The sequence below is a fragment of the Pseudorasbora parva genome, chromosome 6 (assembly GCF_024679245.1).
Source record: "Pseudorasbora parva isolate DD20220531a chromosome 6, ASM2467924v1, whole genome shotgun sequence".
NCBI classification, from domain to species: Eukaryota; Metazoa; Chordata; class Actinopteri; order Cypriniformes; family Gobionidae; genus Pseudorasbora; species Pseudorasbora parva.
The window spans coordinates 5,427,667-5,444,982 of record NC_090177.1 but is presented as its reverse complement, the minus strand read 5'-3'; the positions used below and the strand labels follow the sequence as shown (position 1 = coordinate 5,444,982).

The window sequence follows — 17,316 nt, the reverse complement described above, 5'->3', positions numbered from 1 at the left end:
CAGCTGATGGATGGATGGATTGATAGAACAGCGGACGGATGGATGGATTGATAGAACAGCCGATGGATGGATGGATTGATAGAACAGCGGACGGATGGATGGATTGATAGAACAGCGGATGGATGGATGGATTGATAGAACAGCGGATGGATGGATGGATGGATGGATAGAACAGCGGATGGATGGATGGATGGATAGAACAGCGGATGGATGGATGGATGGATAGAACAGCGGATGGATGGATTGATAGAACAGCGGATGGATGGATTGATAGAACAGCGGATGGATGGATTGATAGAACAGCGGACGGATGGATTGATAGAACAGCGGATGGATTGATAGAACAGCGGATGGATGGATGGATAGAACAGCGGATGGATGGATGGATAGAACAGCGGATGGATGGATTGATAGAACAGCGGGCGGATGGATGGATTGATAGAACAGCGGGCGGATGGATGGATTGATAGAACGGCGGATGGATGGATGGATTGATAGAACAGCGGACGGATGGATGGATTGATAGAACAGCGAACGGATGGATGGATTGATAGAACAGCGGATGGATGGATTGATAGAACAGCGGGCGGATGGATGGATTGATAGAACAGCGGACGGATGGATGGATTGATAGAACAGCGAACGGATGGATGGATTGATAGAACAGCGGATGGATGGATTGATAGAACAGCGGATGGATGGATTGATAGAACGGCGGATGGATGGATGGATTGATAGAACAGCGGACGGATGGATGGATTGATAGAACAGCGGATGGATGGATTGATAGAACAGCGGACGGATGGATGGATTGATAGAACAGCGGATGGATGGATGGATTGATAGAACAGCGGACGGATGGATGGATTGATAGAACAGCGGACGGATGGATGGATTGATAGAACAGCGGATGGATGAATGGATTGATAGAACAGCGGATGGATGGATGGATGGATGGATAGAACAGCGGATGGATGGATGGATGGATAGAACAGCGGATGGATGGATTGATAGAACAGCGGATGGATGGATGGATGGATAGAACAGCGGATGGATGGATTGATAGAACAGCGGACGGATGGATGGATTGATAGAACAGCGGACGGATGGATGGATTGATAGAACAGCGGACGGATGGATGGATGGATGGATGGATGGATTGATAGAACAGCGGACGGATGGATGGATTGATAGAACAGCGGATGGATGGATTGATAGAACAGCGGACGGATGGATGGATTGATAGAACAGCGGATGGATGGATGGATTGATAGAACAGCGGATGGATGGATGGATGGATAGAACAGCGGATGGATGGACTGATAGAACAGCGGATGGATGGATTGATAGAACAGCGGATGGATGGATGGATGGATAGAACAGCGGACGGATGGATTGATAGAACAGCGGATGGATGGATGGATGGATAGAACAGCGGATGGATGGATGGATAGAACAGCGGATGGATGGATTGATAGAACAGCGGATGGATGGATTGATAGAACAGCGGGCGGATGGATGGATTGATAGAACGGCGGATGGATGGATGGATTGATAGAACAGCGGACGGATGGATGGATTGATAGAACAGCGGGCGGATGGATGGATTGATAGAACAGCGGGCGGATGGATGGATTGATAGAACGGCGGATGGATGGATGGATTGATAGAACATCGGATGGATGGATGGATAGAACAGCGGATGGATGGATTGATAGAACAGCGGACGGATGGATGGATTGATAGAACAGCGGACGGATGGATGGATTGATAGAACAGCGGACGGATGGATGGATGGATGGATTGATAGAACAGCTGATGGATGGATGGATTGATAGAACAGCGGATGGATGGATGGATTGATAGAACAGCGGATGGATGGATTGATAGAACAGCGGACGGATGGATGGATGGATGGATGGATGGATGGATGGATTGATGGATTGATGGATGGATGGATGGATGGATGGATTGATAGAACAGCTGATGGATGGATGGATTGATAGAACAGCGGACGGATGGATGGATTGATAGAACAGCCGATGGATGGATGGATTGATAGAACAGCGGACGGATGGATGGATTGATAGAACAGCGGATGGATGGATGGATTGATAGAACAGCGGATGGATGGATGGATGGATGGATAGAACAGCGGATGGATGGATGGATGGATAGAACAGCGGATGGATGGATGGATGGATAGAACAGCGGATGGATGGATTGATAGAACAGCGGATGGATGGATTGATAGAACAGCGGATGGATGGATTGATAGAACAGCGGACGGATGGATTGATAGAACAGCGGATGGATTGATAGAACAGCGGATGGATGGATGGATAGAACAGCGGATGGATGGATGGATAGAACAGCGGATGGATGGATTGATAGAACAGCGGGCGGATGGATGGATTGATAGAACAGCGGGCGGATGGATGGATTGATAGAACGGCGGATGGATGGATGGATTGATAGAACAGCGGACGGATGGATGGATTGATAGAACAGCGAACGGATGGATGGATTGATAGAACAGCGGATGGATGGATTGATAGAACAGCGGGCGGATGGATGGATTGATAGAACAGCGGACGGATGGATGGATTGATAGAACAGCGAACGGATGGATGGATTGATAGAACAGCGGATGGATGGATTGATAGAACAGCGGATGGATGGATTGATAGAACGGCGGATGGATGGATGGATTGATAGAACAGCGGACGGATGGATGGATTGATAGAACAGCGGATGGATGGATTGATAGAACGGCGGATGGATGGATGGATAGATGGATGGACAGATGTATGAAGACATCAACATGCAGATCCTCATCTGAGAGTGATTAGTGAAGGATCATGTGACTCTGAAGACTGGAGTAATGATGATAAACTCAGCTTTGATAATATTATTTCACAATTTTTACTGTATTGCACACTATTATTGAATGAATGCAGACTTCTTTCAAAAACATTTACAAAATATTACCGACCCCAAACGACTGCCCAGTATATTATATTCAGTCATGGTCTTTATATTTAACCTTAATGCTGCATTTTTAAAGATCTTGGTTATGATTTATGGATGTGTTGGAACGTACATCTTCCGCCGATTCTATTTATTGTATTGTATGCTCTCTCTCTCTCTCTCTCTCTCTCTCTCTCTCTCTCTCTCTCTCTCTCTCTCTCTCTCTCTCTCTCTCTCTCTCTCTCTCTCTCTCTCTCTCTCTCTCTCTCTCTCTCTCTCTCTCTCTCTCTCTCTCTCTGTGTGTGTACATTTTGAATGAGGGTGTGGTAAAAGTCTAGGGGGATCAGGTTATTTTTACTCCTTCATCTATCTCTCACACTCTGATGCCCCACTAACACTAGAGAGAGTGTGTGTGTGAGAGAGAGTCGAGAGAGAGTGTGTGTGTGAGAGTGAGAGGAGTGTGTGTGAAGTTTGGGTCATACTGAAATGCAAATTAATAACAGAATGCATAAATACTTTTTTGTTATATGAAATAGTTCTAATGACAGTAGCTGCGTTTCCATTACAGATTTGCGCAAAACTTGCAATATTTTCTAAATGTGGATAAAAAGCTATAGCGAAATGAGAGCGTTTCCATTAGCTGCAGTTCTGTTCCCCTCGTGTTAGGCCATTACAAAAATGATGCTACCTATGTTGGTACACTGTAAAAAATATTGGTGATTTAGCTTAAAAATGTAAGTAACCTGGTTGCCTTAATTTTGAGTTTATTGAAATTGACAATTTTAGTTGATACAATGAAGAACATTGGTTTAATAAATAGAAACTATATATTATAAAATATTATTATATCTGAACCACATAAAAATGTGATAAATCATGAAAATAGCACTATTTGGCATGTTTCATCACAAGTAAAACACACAGTTACCCAATAATGCTGAGTAACGGTTGTCAATTCTGTGTCAAGTGTAGGTTTGTATGTCCCATCCACTGCACTAGCCATTATTTTTAATGGAAGGAGGCGTGTGTTATTTAAAGCTACACTGTGTGATATTTTCCCCCATCTAGCGGTGTAAAGGTATAGGCCATCCAGTGAATATTAGTTTCTGTTCCTCTCAATTCTGATTTCTTTTAATTCCTACGGTGGCCGATTTAGTCCAAGATTATCATGCTTCCAGTTCGACCTCGTCCATGAGTGCCATCGAGTGTTAAAACTCGAAAAGCGAAGCTTGAATGTATGTCCCTCTTTGGCTAATGTACTTTCAAGATGGAGGAGCAACATGGCGACCGACATTCGAACCCCTCACCCGTATGTATTTTCAATGGCATATTATAAACTTACGAGAATACTTTAATACTTGAAAGAAGTAAATATACATTAATGAGCACATATATTTTTGAAAGAACTAAGTGTTTTTAGCTAAGAATAAACTCAAAAAGTACGGTATGCGACGGTATGCGTCATCTGTACAGAATGATGGACTTTTACTCGTCGTTATTGTGACGCATTGCCACATATGGAGAAGAGCGAAATGTTTGAATATGCATTATTTTTTTTTACCACTTAGTTATTCTGGCTTGAAATTTCTTTTGTTAGAAATATGAACTGAATTTAGAAATGCTTTTGAAATGAAAAACTTTGCGTTTAATAAACTAAATACATTTTTGAAGACAGCGCTTGGAGTGAGTGCATACAAAATAATCTGTTTCCTGAATCAACGGCAGTGAGTGTACACTAATAAAAGTAGACAATTTATAGTCTATTATTACGCCCCGCGGTCTAGGGGAAGGAAACAGACGTTAACCGGGCATAATAATAAGAAAATGGGTTGTGGTTTTGGAATCCCAGCCCCGAATAACTCCGGTCGATAATCAAACATACAAGCACTGTAAGTAAATATGAATTTATTAAATGATCATACATAAGAGGGCGAGCATCTCGTCAGGGTGTCCAAAGGCCAACATAACAAACAAAACAAACCTAAAAAGAAAGATACACTAAATAACCTAATTGAAGCAAAAGAAAATACATTTAACTAACCTAACTACCTAACATAAACAGAACCCAAACAAGCCAGCAGCCATATCACCCTGTAGCCCAAGACTGGTTTCCCACTGAAGCTAAGCAGGGCTGAGCCTGGTTAGTACCTGGATGGGAGACCAACTGGGAAAACCAGGAGCTGCTGGTAGAGGTCTTAGTGAGGCCAGCAGGGGTGCTCACCCTGTGGTCTGTGTGGGTCCTAACGCCCCAGGATAGTGATGGGGACACTATACTGTCAAAGAGCACCGTCCTTCAGATGAGACGTTAAACCGAGGTCCTGACTCTCTGTGGTCATTAAAAATCCCATGCCACTTCTCGTAAAGAGTAGGGGTGTAACCCCGGCATCCTGGCCAAATTTGCCCATTGGCCTCTGTCCATCATGGCTTCCTAATAATCCCCATCTCCTGATTGGCTTCATCACTCAGTCTCCTCTCCACCAATCAGCTGGTGTGTGGTGAGCGTTCTGGCGCAATATGGCTGCCGTCGCATCATCCAGATGGTGCTGCACATTGGCGGTGGTTGAGGAGATTCCCCCCTTCTATGTAAAGCGCTTTGAGTGCCTAGAAAAGCGCTATATAAATGTAACGAATTAATTCATTATTATTATTAAGTTTCAAAATAAAATAGCAGGTCACCCCTGTGCTCTGGGGATAGTTTAGTTTACATGCCCAAACAATCAAACAACACAATTAAACATTGATCATCGGCCGGAGGAGGGATCCAGGAGCTCTCAACCCGTTCACAGCCGAACCAACAATGAGCTCCCCGTCGAGTGCGGACGGAGACCTTTTATCATCTAACCAATAACGATCATCCACCCAATCATTGGTAAACCTATCAGAGAAAGGCTAGAGAAGAGGAAAGGAGAGAAAGAAAACACGGCACGGCAATACAAGTGCAAGACACAGGTCGTAACACTATAATTATATCTTGAACTTATCTGTATGGCTAAAAATGACAAGTATTGCGAGTTGTTTCCGCTGTCTTAAAGGGAAAAAAATCACTGCCGCCTTAGACGGCCATGGGTTAAAGAAAACATAGCCTAACTATGAAACTAAATAGGCTACGTTTAGGTGTTAATGTTATCCTATGATATTATTATTTTACATTTACATTTAATCATTTAGCAGACGCTTTTATCCAAAGCGACTTACACAAAAGGGGAGATCAATAGAAGCAACGAAACAGACAAGGCCAAAAACCTGTAAGAGCTGTAAGAAGTCTCAGTTAATTAGCACAGTACACAATTATTATTATTATTATTTTTTTTTTTTAAATAGACATCTACAACAAAAACTCATGTACGCAAAATACAAAACACTGGATTTTGATAGCTATAATAATTAATGATTTTAATTTTATATGTTGATTATGAAAAGTGAGCAGCATGAGTAGGATATAAGATTCGCAATATTCCTGAATATTTTTTCCACTTGGAGTTTTATTTTCTAGAAAGTCTTTCTTTAAGCGTATTGTTCAAGTTCAAGAGTTTTATTTGTCACATACACAGTTATACAGAATACAACCGGCAGTGAAATGTAAACAGGTCCGCTCCATGGACAGCAAATAACAATTAACAAAAAAAGCACAATAAATTATAAAATAGGAATAGGATAAAATAGGAATAGGATAAGGTGCTATATATATACATATGTAGAATTATGAATAAATCAAGTAAAAGAAATACGAGATGTGAGATAAAGTAAACTGGAGACTATAAAAATAAATCTGTGGATAACAGAAGTGCAGGAGTGTAATGTGCAAACAGCATTATAATGAGAAGTGACATGAACACAAGAATAAAGTGCAGTGCAATATCAGTATGTGAGTTTGTTAGTACTGAAGTGAGGTGAAGTCACATGTAGTTAAGTGACAGCCTTTCAGGAGTCTGATGGCCTGTGGGAAGAAACTCCTCCTGAGTCTCTCAGTTTTGGCCATCAGGCTACGGAAGCGCTTACCAGAAGGCAGCCGGGTGAAGTGGGGGTTGGCCGGGTGATTAATGTCCTTGATGATTTTTGTAGCTCTGCCTCTGCATCGTTTGATGTAGATGTCCTGCAGAGACGGGAGAGCTGACCCTGAGATGCGCTCGGACAAGCGCACCACTCTTTGCAGGGCTTTGCAGTCGTGACTGGTGCTGATACCATACCACGCTGTGATGCACTGAGTCAGTAAACTTTCTATCGCCCCTGAATAGAACGTTTTCAGGATAGCTGGTGAGACTCGGTATTTCCTCAGCTGGCGCAGGTGGTACAGTCTTTGCTTTTTCACCTGAGACTGGATATGTGCAGTCCAGGTCAGGTCCTCGGAGATGTTCACACCCAGGTATTTGAAGCTGCTCACTCTCTCTACTGGTGTCCCGCTGATCATGAGAGGGGAATATGACCGTTGCTGTCTCTTCCTGAAGTCCACAATCAGTTCTTTGGTCTTGTTCACATTCAGAAGGAGACAGTTGTCTTGGCACCATGATGTCAGTTGCTCCACCTCGTCCAAGTATGCGGTCTCATTGTTGTTGGAAATGAGGCCCAGGACAACAGTATCATCCGCAAACTTGATGACAGAGGTGGAGCTGTGTGCGTTGCCGATCCGAATCATGAATCAATTCGCTGATTCATAACCGTTTTAATCTTTATTTGAGGATTGAAAACAAACCCAGAAGAGAAGACAATGCTGAATAAAGTCGTAGTTTTTGTTATTTTTGGACCCAAATGTATTTTGGATGCTTTAAGAGACTAATTAACCCACTGATGTCTCATATGGACTACTGTGATGATGTTTTTATTCCCTTTCTTGACATGGACAGTATAGTGTGCATATGCTCTCGGACTAAATATAAAATATCTTAAACTGTGTGTGAAGATGAACGGAGGTCTTACGGAAGTGTAAAACGACATTAGGCTGAGTCTTTAATGACATAAATTTCATTTTTGGGTGAACTAACCCTTTAATCCCCCATGGGCCCTTACACCATCATCTCCCCCATGGCTTCTGCCATCATCAACTCCACCCTGGTTACTCCCATCTGGGCACCTATGGGTGTCCAGCACTTCGTCAGTCCCTCATCCATCTCCAAACCCTGCTCCCCTTTCCCCTCAATCGACCCAACATGTCACAAGGCCGTGCCTTCTCACGAGGGGCGTTCTGTCACTATCTGTGTGTTGAGTTTAGTTTTTATGGATGTTTAGTTTGGATTTTTTTAGGGGTGTCCCCGACTAAGGATTTACACATTCGAATCAGAATTTTCGAATCTCTCTATGGTCGTCCGATAGTCGAATCATCTGTGTGTGTGTAAACCATAGACCGGAACAAAATAAACTGTATAAACGAAGGGCAGGACACTAATTAAATAATAAATAATAAATAATAACTCTTTATAACACTAATATTGAGCACCCCCATATTGCCAAAATGGTATGATCCTCGTTTCATAACACCCGCGAAGATTTGACCATGAGATCAGTGATCGAATCCGGTCCTGCATATCGATGCATCGAATCTTCAACTATTAGGGGTCACCCCTTGATTTTTTTAGTCACCTATGTCACATGTTTTCTTTGTTGTAGTTTCCCGCCATAAATCTGTTGTCATGGACACTCATTAATCATCACAGCTGTTTGTTTCTGTGTGTTTCGGGCCCTGTCCACACGAACACGGGTATTTTCAAAACCACAGCTTTTTCTACGCGGTTTGGCTGTTCGTCCACACGCAAATGCTGTATCCGGTTACTAAAACCGGACTTTTTTGAAAACTCCGGCCAGGGTGAAGATTTTTAGAAACTCCGGTTACAGCGTTGTCGAGTAGATGGTGAAACCGGAGATTTCGGCTTTTTAAATTGAAGTGCGCGCCGTTCTCTCCTTTGTTTGATATCAGATTTTCCACATCTCCTTTTGATTAACGTGAGTCGAGTCTATGCAGTGGACTCCACTAACAGCGCTAATCACACATCCTACAGATACATGTTCAGTTATTTCATTGTATTGCAGAACAAAGGCCAGAATGCAATAATACAAAATAGTAAAGCAAGTGTGTGAAGCTATTACAGTCCACTTCGGCCCTGCACCTGTGTATACAGTTACCTGTCACTGAGTCCAAAGCAAAGGAACTTGTAGGAAGTGATTCTCTTGAGCCCATGGCATCCCTCAGTCAGTGCAATGTGCATCGGTGCAGTGAATGGGACCCATGTGGAAATCAGGCAGCCAATCATAGCGTAGTTTTGCGTTCTCATGTGGACAGAATTTTTTTAAAAACCGTGCTTGTGTGGACGCGATTGTTTTTTAAAACGGAGGAGGAAAAACTCCGGTAATAAAAATACCCGTGTACGTGTGGACTAGGCCTAAGTTCCTCTTTGTGCTTACTTCCGTGTCCGGTATCCAAAATATCATTTTTGACTTTGAGGTCAAAAATGATATTTTTTCATTCAATTATGTTCTTTAGTAGGAGATTTTTGTCAGTCTGCGACTCAAGCTAATCCATGTTGGACAGAAAGTGGCCGATGGCCCAGAAGAGATGATGATAATAATAAAGATCATTATGCAACATAATCCAGATTAACACAGTAATGTATAAACAATAGAATGAACTGAAGCTCTCATAGTGTGTTTGCACATCCATATGTGTGTGTGTGTGTGTGTGTGTGTGTGTGTGTGGCCTGCTGTGTGTTCAGCTGTCAGTAGATCAGTTTCTGCTATCTCTCTCTGTTGGCCATCAGTAGTTTAATCTCCTCTCAGCTGTTCCCTTCTCTCTCATATTCATTCGTTCCCATCCTGACGTCTTTGTTTATCCTCTCGCCGCTCAATGCTAATTGAAAGCCAATTGATTTGGTTGAGACCTGGCAATATATTACTGCCTTCAGGTGATCTGCAAATGATTGTGTTTACGAGATGTGTGCATGTGAATGTTGTAAGAGGGAGACTTTGGATTTTCAGAAGACCGTAGTGTGAAGATAATTGGTTTTGATTATAAGCAGACCCACATGGAACTGAAACGCCTGTCATTCATACATTTCTACACATCGCTCTCCCAATAATTGACCATTTTGTCCATATTTATTTCCTTTTACACCCGTGTGTCTTTCCAAACAGTGCAATTCCTCTTTGTGTGTGTAAGACACGTTCCACAGAAGACTGAATGTCATTTGGAAAGACATTTTTGGATGAACTGTCTCTTTAAGTAGGCTATTAAGGCTAATTTGAATGCCCTTGCAGCAACAATAAAACTGAAATTTCAGTTCTGTTAAACACATTTGACCATATTTAAATGCATTTCTGTAATATATTCTTTTTTTCCCCCCTTAAATAATTTTGCAACTTTAGTTTTTACATAGTTTGTGTATTGTTGCTGACAATCAGTAGTTTAAGTTTATGAGGCCAAACTTCACATAAATTTGTGTGAAAGCATGATAATGATAAATATAGCTGTATATAAATATAGCTCAAAGAATGCGATAAGTCTTGCCAACATAGCTGAGAGTGTCAGACCAACTGCAATAATAACCAGTTGAAGACATATAAAGATAATTTAAGGCAAAATGGCAGAAAAATCAAATACAATCACTAGTAATCTGATTTAGTGGCTTATAACTTTCGACAAATAGGTGGCGCTGTTACAAAACTGATGTGTTGTGGTCAGGGTGAGGTGATAAAGACACATGCAAAGTTTAGTGTCAATATGCCAATGCACTGCAAAGATACAGCCTCAGTCATTTAGGCATCATGTCATTAAATTTGTTGATGCATCAAGTCCATATCATTTTGTTGGCAGGGTCTGAGGATGATAAGATTCAATTTTGGGTGGAAATTGGACAAACGGTCTGGGAGGAGTTTGAAAAAGTATGTTTTGAAAGAAAATCCAAATGGTGGACAAGAAGCTTGGCCGAATATGGTAAAATTTGGTATCTTGGCCCGTTTCAGTACACTAGGATAATTTAATCAAAAGTTATCTGCATCTTTTGACCACAAGGTGGTGCTGCCCCGAAGTTTCATAGCGATACGCCAATGTGTTCATAAAATAAAGCATTTTACGTCAAAATTCAAAATGGCAGAAGCCCAAAATGATCGATATGGGAAAAATGTGGTTTTGTTCGGCTGGCATGCTGAATGAATCTAAAGAGACCAGTTTTGTGATTTGGTTGGCCAAGCCGTTTAGAAGGAAAAAGAGCTTTTTTCTTTCTTTTATATCTCCTGACCACTTGGTGGCACTGTGCCAAAGTAGTCTCAGGTCATGGTTGTCATAACGCACCAAGTTTGGTCCGAAAGCTCTAAAGCATAGCAGAGATATAGCCCCACGTTCATTTTGGCATGCTCTTTGTTGAATTCGCTTGCATGTTATGGTGCAACAGTGGCTCAGTGGTTCATGTAGATTGTCTACAAACCGAAAGGTTGGTGGTTCGATCCCCGGTTCCACCTGACCAAGTGTCGAGGTGTCCTTGAGCAAGACACCTAACCCCAGATGCTCCTGACGAGCTGGATGGCGCCTTACATGGCTGACATCGCCGTCAGTGTATGAATGGGAGAATGTGAGGCAAAATGTAAAGCCCTTTGGATAGCCATAGGGTCTGTTAAAAGCGCTATATAAATGCAGTCCATTTATACAAGAATGGTTTGACGAATCAACTTGAAAAAATTTAAAATGGCGGGAGAATTTTGTTTATCCACAACTTTCCTGCAAGTCTTAGTGGGCGTCGCCATGACACTCGATACTTCCGGTTGACGGTATCTCAGTTCCGGTTTAGCACACATAACAGTTATGCTGCGCTCACACCAGACGCGAGTGATGCGAATAAATTGTGCTATTCGCGCGAAGTTGGACGCGGGAACATTTTGACTCCATTCGCTTCATTCACTAAACAACAGACGTGAATTTGCATCATGGGAGGGGCTTCTGCCAGGCAGCGGCAGTCGTCAGAAGGACGAGCCGAGTCGAGGCTGCTCTCCCCGGGGTTAATGAGCGCTGAGCGCCGCGGTCTCACACCTCAGAAACCTACTTGCTTCCATAAACCATGCCATATAAACGGACCCATTTGACATGCTGCTAGCGCCCTACGCACTCCATTCAATGCCCAACGAGCTTCAAATAAACTCAAGAAATGTGATGTGGAAGTAATATTTATATTTTAATATTTGTAATTGTTGAAATCATGTCAGACATTGTCAGTAGACTTTTTTTTAATCAACATGAAAAAAGATGCATGAACTTCAATTAATTTAAGTGCGTTGTAATAAAAATTAACATTTCATTGCTGTAAATGTAATTATTGAGTTTATATAATATATAAGTTTAACCTATTTAAAATACTGCAGTACAACTGTATAATTTTTTGCTAGGGGTATGTTTATTGTTTTCAATAATTTACAGATTTAATGTGTAAGCAAGACCGCTCTAACAGCCTAACGTTACTATCCAAATAGAGACCTGCACTCCCGCGGGACCCAGCCCAACCGAGTGCGGCGCGGGATCATATTTGATGGGTGAATGCGGATGCGGGTGAACAAAATAAATAACTAGAAACAAATAAGCCTTTATTTATAATAAAATAAAATCGACTTACAGGCGCATGGACGGAAGGTAACTCTCGCGTGGATCATAGGAACAGCCAAGCCTACACACAGTTGCAAAATGTGTGCACCGCATAACTCGGGTGAACCGCTTAGTGCTACAGATATTAGTAAGTTCTTGTAAGATAGTCAGATCCATGCTAGCATATGGGACATGTGATCATTTTGCCTGAAGCGGTGTTGTAAAAGTTTACTCCTGAGTCCTGATAATACAACCAACGTTAAGCTGATAACAGTACAGACTAACGTAAACCGGAAGTTTGTTACCGGCGTGTTCTACGTTGCCATAGCGATCATGTGAAAGGTCAGAGTTCGGGAAAGTTGTGGATAGTTCAAAAGTTATTAGCATAAACATAAGTGAAAATTTGGACGGTTGGTGGCGCCAGAGGGATTGAGTTAGAGACTCCAGATTTGCTATGGTGACAGCTCAGACTGGCCTCTATCTGTGTGCCAAATGTCATAACATTTCCGCTAGCGGTTCTATGGGCTGCCATAGACCCGAAGAGCGGAATAAGAAGAAGAAACTGAAGAATAATGATAACACCAACGGATACAATAGACACAGCTTTGGTGCTTGGCCCCTAATTTGTTAGACTCCTTAAGCTCTTAATTTTGTTGTGTTAGTGCTAAAAAAGCTTCCTGTTTTCATCAACAAGCTAAAAAGAGAAATAAATATGAAATTGCCCATTCAATTGTCCAAAATATTATCACAAGACTTGAATGAAGCGTTCGGCTTGACCTAAACATTAAACCGTGATGCTTTCCCGCCCTTTTCTCTGCATCAATTCCTGTGATCTCAGATTTATCCTATTAGTAAAACGGTAATAACACAATATAGCCTCAGATTTGTGTGTAATTTGAGATTGATTGTGTTGTGTTTCTTATGTTGTGTTTCTCAAATGCTAATGGAAACTGTTGCGCCTGTAAAAACGGGTCACACAGTTCCACTTTTATGGCCTCGTTTTCGTCTCTCTTTTTTTTCTTCTCCATTCCAGCTTTGGAAAAAGCAGGTTAAGCTAGATATGTCTTGAAGATTAGCCTGTTTTTCTTGAGCATGGAGATGCACGGCCTTGTCTCATGCCTGCAGAAGCTCGTCATTTCTCCTTAGCTGATTGGTGGACGCGACTCTGTGTCTCCCTCTGATTGGCTGGGGCTGAGGAATGGGTGAGCTGAGGCAGTCACACGGTTACGCCTGTGGTTGTTTCGGCGTAGTTTACCAGCATCACGTCTTTATTGCACATTGAGCTGAGGAGATGCTGGGCGATTATGCGCATCACAGGCTGTTTCACTGCAGGACATTCGCAGCACTGGGTGTGTGTGTGTGTGTGTGTGGTTCGTCTTCCTTCTGCATCAGCGCTACACTGATGTCATCGCATTTGTGAAGCGGAGGATAAGTAACATGACTCAGAGAAACAAACCATCACGCTGCTTAACATGACACCAGAGGAACGCTTTCTCACTGTAGCTACTGTATGTTTCACTGAAACCTCGGCTCAGATGTTCGCTTCAGAGAAATAAGAAGAGTTCATATTAAAAACACTGACTTTTGATGGCAGACTTTGGTATCCTGAGCAGATCTGAGCACAGTTTGAGACATTGTTGAGAGGGTCTCGTCTGAAACGCCACTTTAACTAAAACTATTTAGTTTTTTTAATTGAAATAGGCCTAAAGTTTGCCTGAACTCCCTGAAACGCCTCCATTGTAGTTTTGAGTTTCTCCCGACCAACACTAGCCTGCTTAAAACCAGAGCATTCTCAGTAGTATCTGAGTTATGGTTTGGCAAAGCTTCATAGACAAATCATTTCCAAAGGGGCATCACCAACGGACGATGACATTCGTATGCAGAGCGACGGGGAATCATCTGAGACAGCAATTCTCTGTTTGTGATTTCGAGGAAGATGTTACAATGGCTTCTGACGACTTTTGCCGTTGTTGTAAAAGAAAAATGATAATAGCTGGTGTTCACCGCCACCCCATCAATATTTTGCAACATTTGGAAAACCACATAGCATCTCAGACCGACTGAAACATCTCGGATTGACGGTCGATCAGAAAACAAAAGCTCTGATGGCATTAGCCCCCGTTGTAAGGCATTTGTACTGCGATTGTATTGTAATCTACCACGATTTTTTTTACATGATTACCAGATCTAGTGTGAGGAAATAAGCACAGAAAGGCCAGATCCAGAGCTGCGTGTGTGTGTATAATCACACTCCTCATCCTCCTCATCAGTAGCCGGTGTAATCCACATCTGGGAGCCGAGTGTTGTTCTTTGCTCGGGTTTTAATGAAAAGGAAAAGTTTAAATGGCTTAAAACAGAGTAATGTTCCACGTCCATCTTAGTAACTTCACCTCCGCTGCGCTGCCGTCATCGTGTAAAGCCCCAACGTTTCTGATTGGTGCCGCGTTTTCGACGAATTAGAAATAAGCTTGAATGGGTTCTTTGCCAGACTACTTGCAGAGCAAACCTAAATTTGCCAGAAGTTGTTTGGGTTTTCCCAGGTTAGACCAACACATCACAATATTCCTCATTTAAATAATTAATGCGCTGAATAAAGAAGCGGGCCTGGTTGAGTTAGTTATTCGTGTGTTGTAACTGCTGGAAGCACGCTGGAAGCTCTTGACCAATCACAACGCACTGCTCCAGCCGACCAATCAAAGCACAGTGTGATTTTCAGAAGGAGGGGCTTCATAGAGACAGGAACTAAACAGAGCATTACTGACAGACTGGGAAGAGAAGAGCCGCAACAATGGAGAATATGAGGATTTATTTTTTATTAGGGTTGGGTGCTGATTCAATTTTAACAATTCCTATTTTGATTCGGCTTATCGATTTAATTAATTTTGATTCCAATAAGGTAAAAAAAAAAGGTATAATTCACATTTATTCTTAGTCTTATTGCAAAACATTTCATTGTAGCTGAATATCAAGAAACAAAATCAACAGGCTAAAGAACACTTACAAGGAACTTTTGCCTGTGGTTTAAAAATACCATAAACACAACTAGCCAAACTAATATAGACAAGTAAACATAGACAAAATAACATATAAAAAAATTATACAACTTTTCGAGTTTTCAGGTATTCAGGTAACTGTAATCAAATGTAAAATAACACTGCACTTTGTTAATAAAACATACAGTATACATTACAAATAATACAAATAATACGTTTGTTGACTAAAGCTCCGCCCACAAGAACACGCAAAATAGGGGGCGTGGTCTCGTTGCTCTCCCATGTGGAGAAGAGCACGCATTCAGCGCTTGCATCTCCTATGGTAAGAGGCGGGACCTTTCCGGGCAAAGTGTGCTAAGCTGCTGTCCAATCACAACACGGGAAGCGCTGGCCCAATCAGAACTCGTTACGTGTTTCTGAAGGCGGGACTTCATAGAACAAGGAAATCATCAGGCCGTTTTTAGGACAGAGGAAACAGCGCTGTACAGATAAGTAAATTGTGTGAAGAATACTGTGTTTTTACACGCGAAACATGAACTCATGTTATATTGCACACTGTTAACGTAATCAAAGCTTCGAAAACACGCGGAGAACGGGACCTTTAAGAGAGCACAGAAATGGCACATGAGTCTTCTGGTGCGTGAATGGATTAAAATGACTTTCTTTGAGCGTGCTTTGGATGTGTGTGCAGCACAGAAAACAAAATGCCCTTCTTGTAAGCGAGAGTTTAACGTTATGTTAAAATGCACGCAAAGGAATCAATAAAAGGAAGTATTTCTACTTCAGAATTTCAATGTTACCGTTTATTATTTGTGATATTTGAGTAAAAAAGGTTTCCAAAGCTTTTTTTTCAGTGTATAAAGGTATCCAAGTTTGAAAAACATTTATTTTATCCTAAGTATACTACAAATACTTTTACATGTTTATTTGCTTAATAAAGAAGCCCTGCCTTTTTTACTCTTTGATATACTTAACTCGTATACTTACGGCCCCAATTTAACGATCTAAGGGTGCTTTCACATCTCTAGGTCGGTTCATTTGGTCCGAACCAAGGGCAAACAATTATACATTGTTGCATTTTTCAGCTTTGCTTTGAAAATTGCTTTGGTCCGAACCAGTTGATACGAACCAAAACGCAGGCACGTGACAACATCCACATCACTCATTGGCCATGGCGTATTTCCTAAACTGCTTTTCGATTGGTCAGAATTTACGTGTGGAAAAATTCCAACAGAAGAGGAAAAGCCAGCAAACTATAGAGAGACACTAAAACACTATTGAGAGACGACTGCGGGCTGGTTTTGTCCCTGGCCATAATCTCCTGTGTGTATTTACCACAGTATGCAAACAATGCATTTCTATAATGAAGCGCAGATGCGACGTGAAAACAACGCTCTGATGCACTGCAGACGGCGACCGCGCATCGCTCGTCACTTCAAGAGGAGGCGTGCATTAATTATTAACTCTTGACATGCTCATCTTCCGAAAATATTGCCAACGATCTATCAGGTAATAATGTCATGCACATAATGTCAGCGCAGCGAACTACGGCAGCTGGTTCAGTCCAAAAATGATCAGTACTTTTGCAGTTGGTTTTGTTCGAGGTCGGATCACGTTCTCACCACAAACGAACCGCTCCAGAGTTAATTTGAAAGCGTACCGAGATCAGCTCTTCAAGGAGGTCTCGGTACACTTGTTTGGTCCGCTTTTGTTGCGCACCCGAGTGCGATTGCTGCTTTCAGACCTGACCAAACGAACAGCACCAAAGAGGGAAACAAACTCTAGTACGATTCAACCGAA

At 42.0% G+C, this 17,316-nt stretch overlaps 1 protein-coding gene and 1 pseudogene across 3 annotated transcripts in view; both read left to right on the top strand.

Annotated features, from left to right (window-relative positions):
* Positions 1-17,316, top strand: part of LOC137078303 (cyclin-dependent kinase-like 5) — a 121,654-nt gene that overhangs the window by 29,076 nt on the left and 75,262 nt on the right. The window lies entirely within an intron of this gene.
* Positions 5,044-5,159, top strand: LOC137080295 (5S ribosomal RNA; annotated as a pseudogene).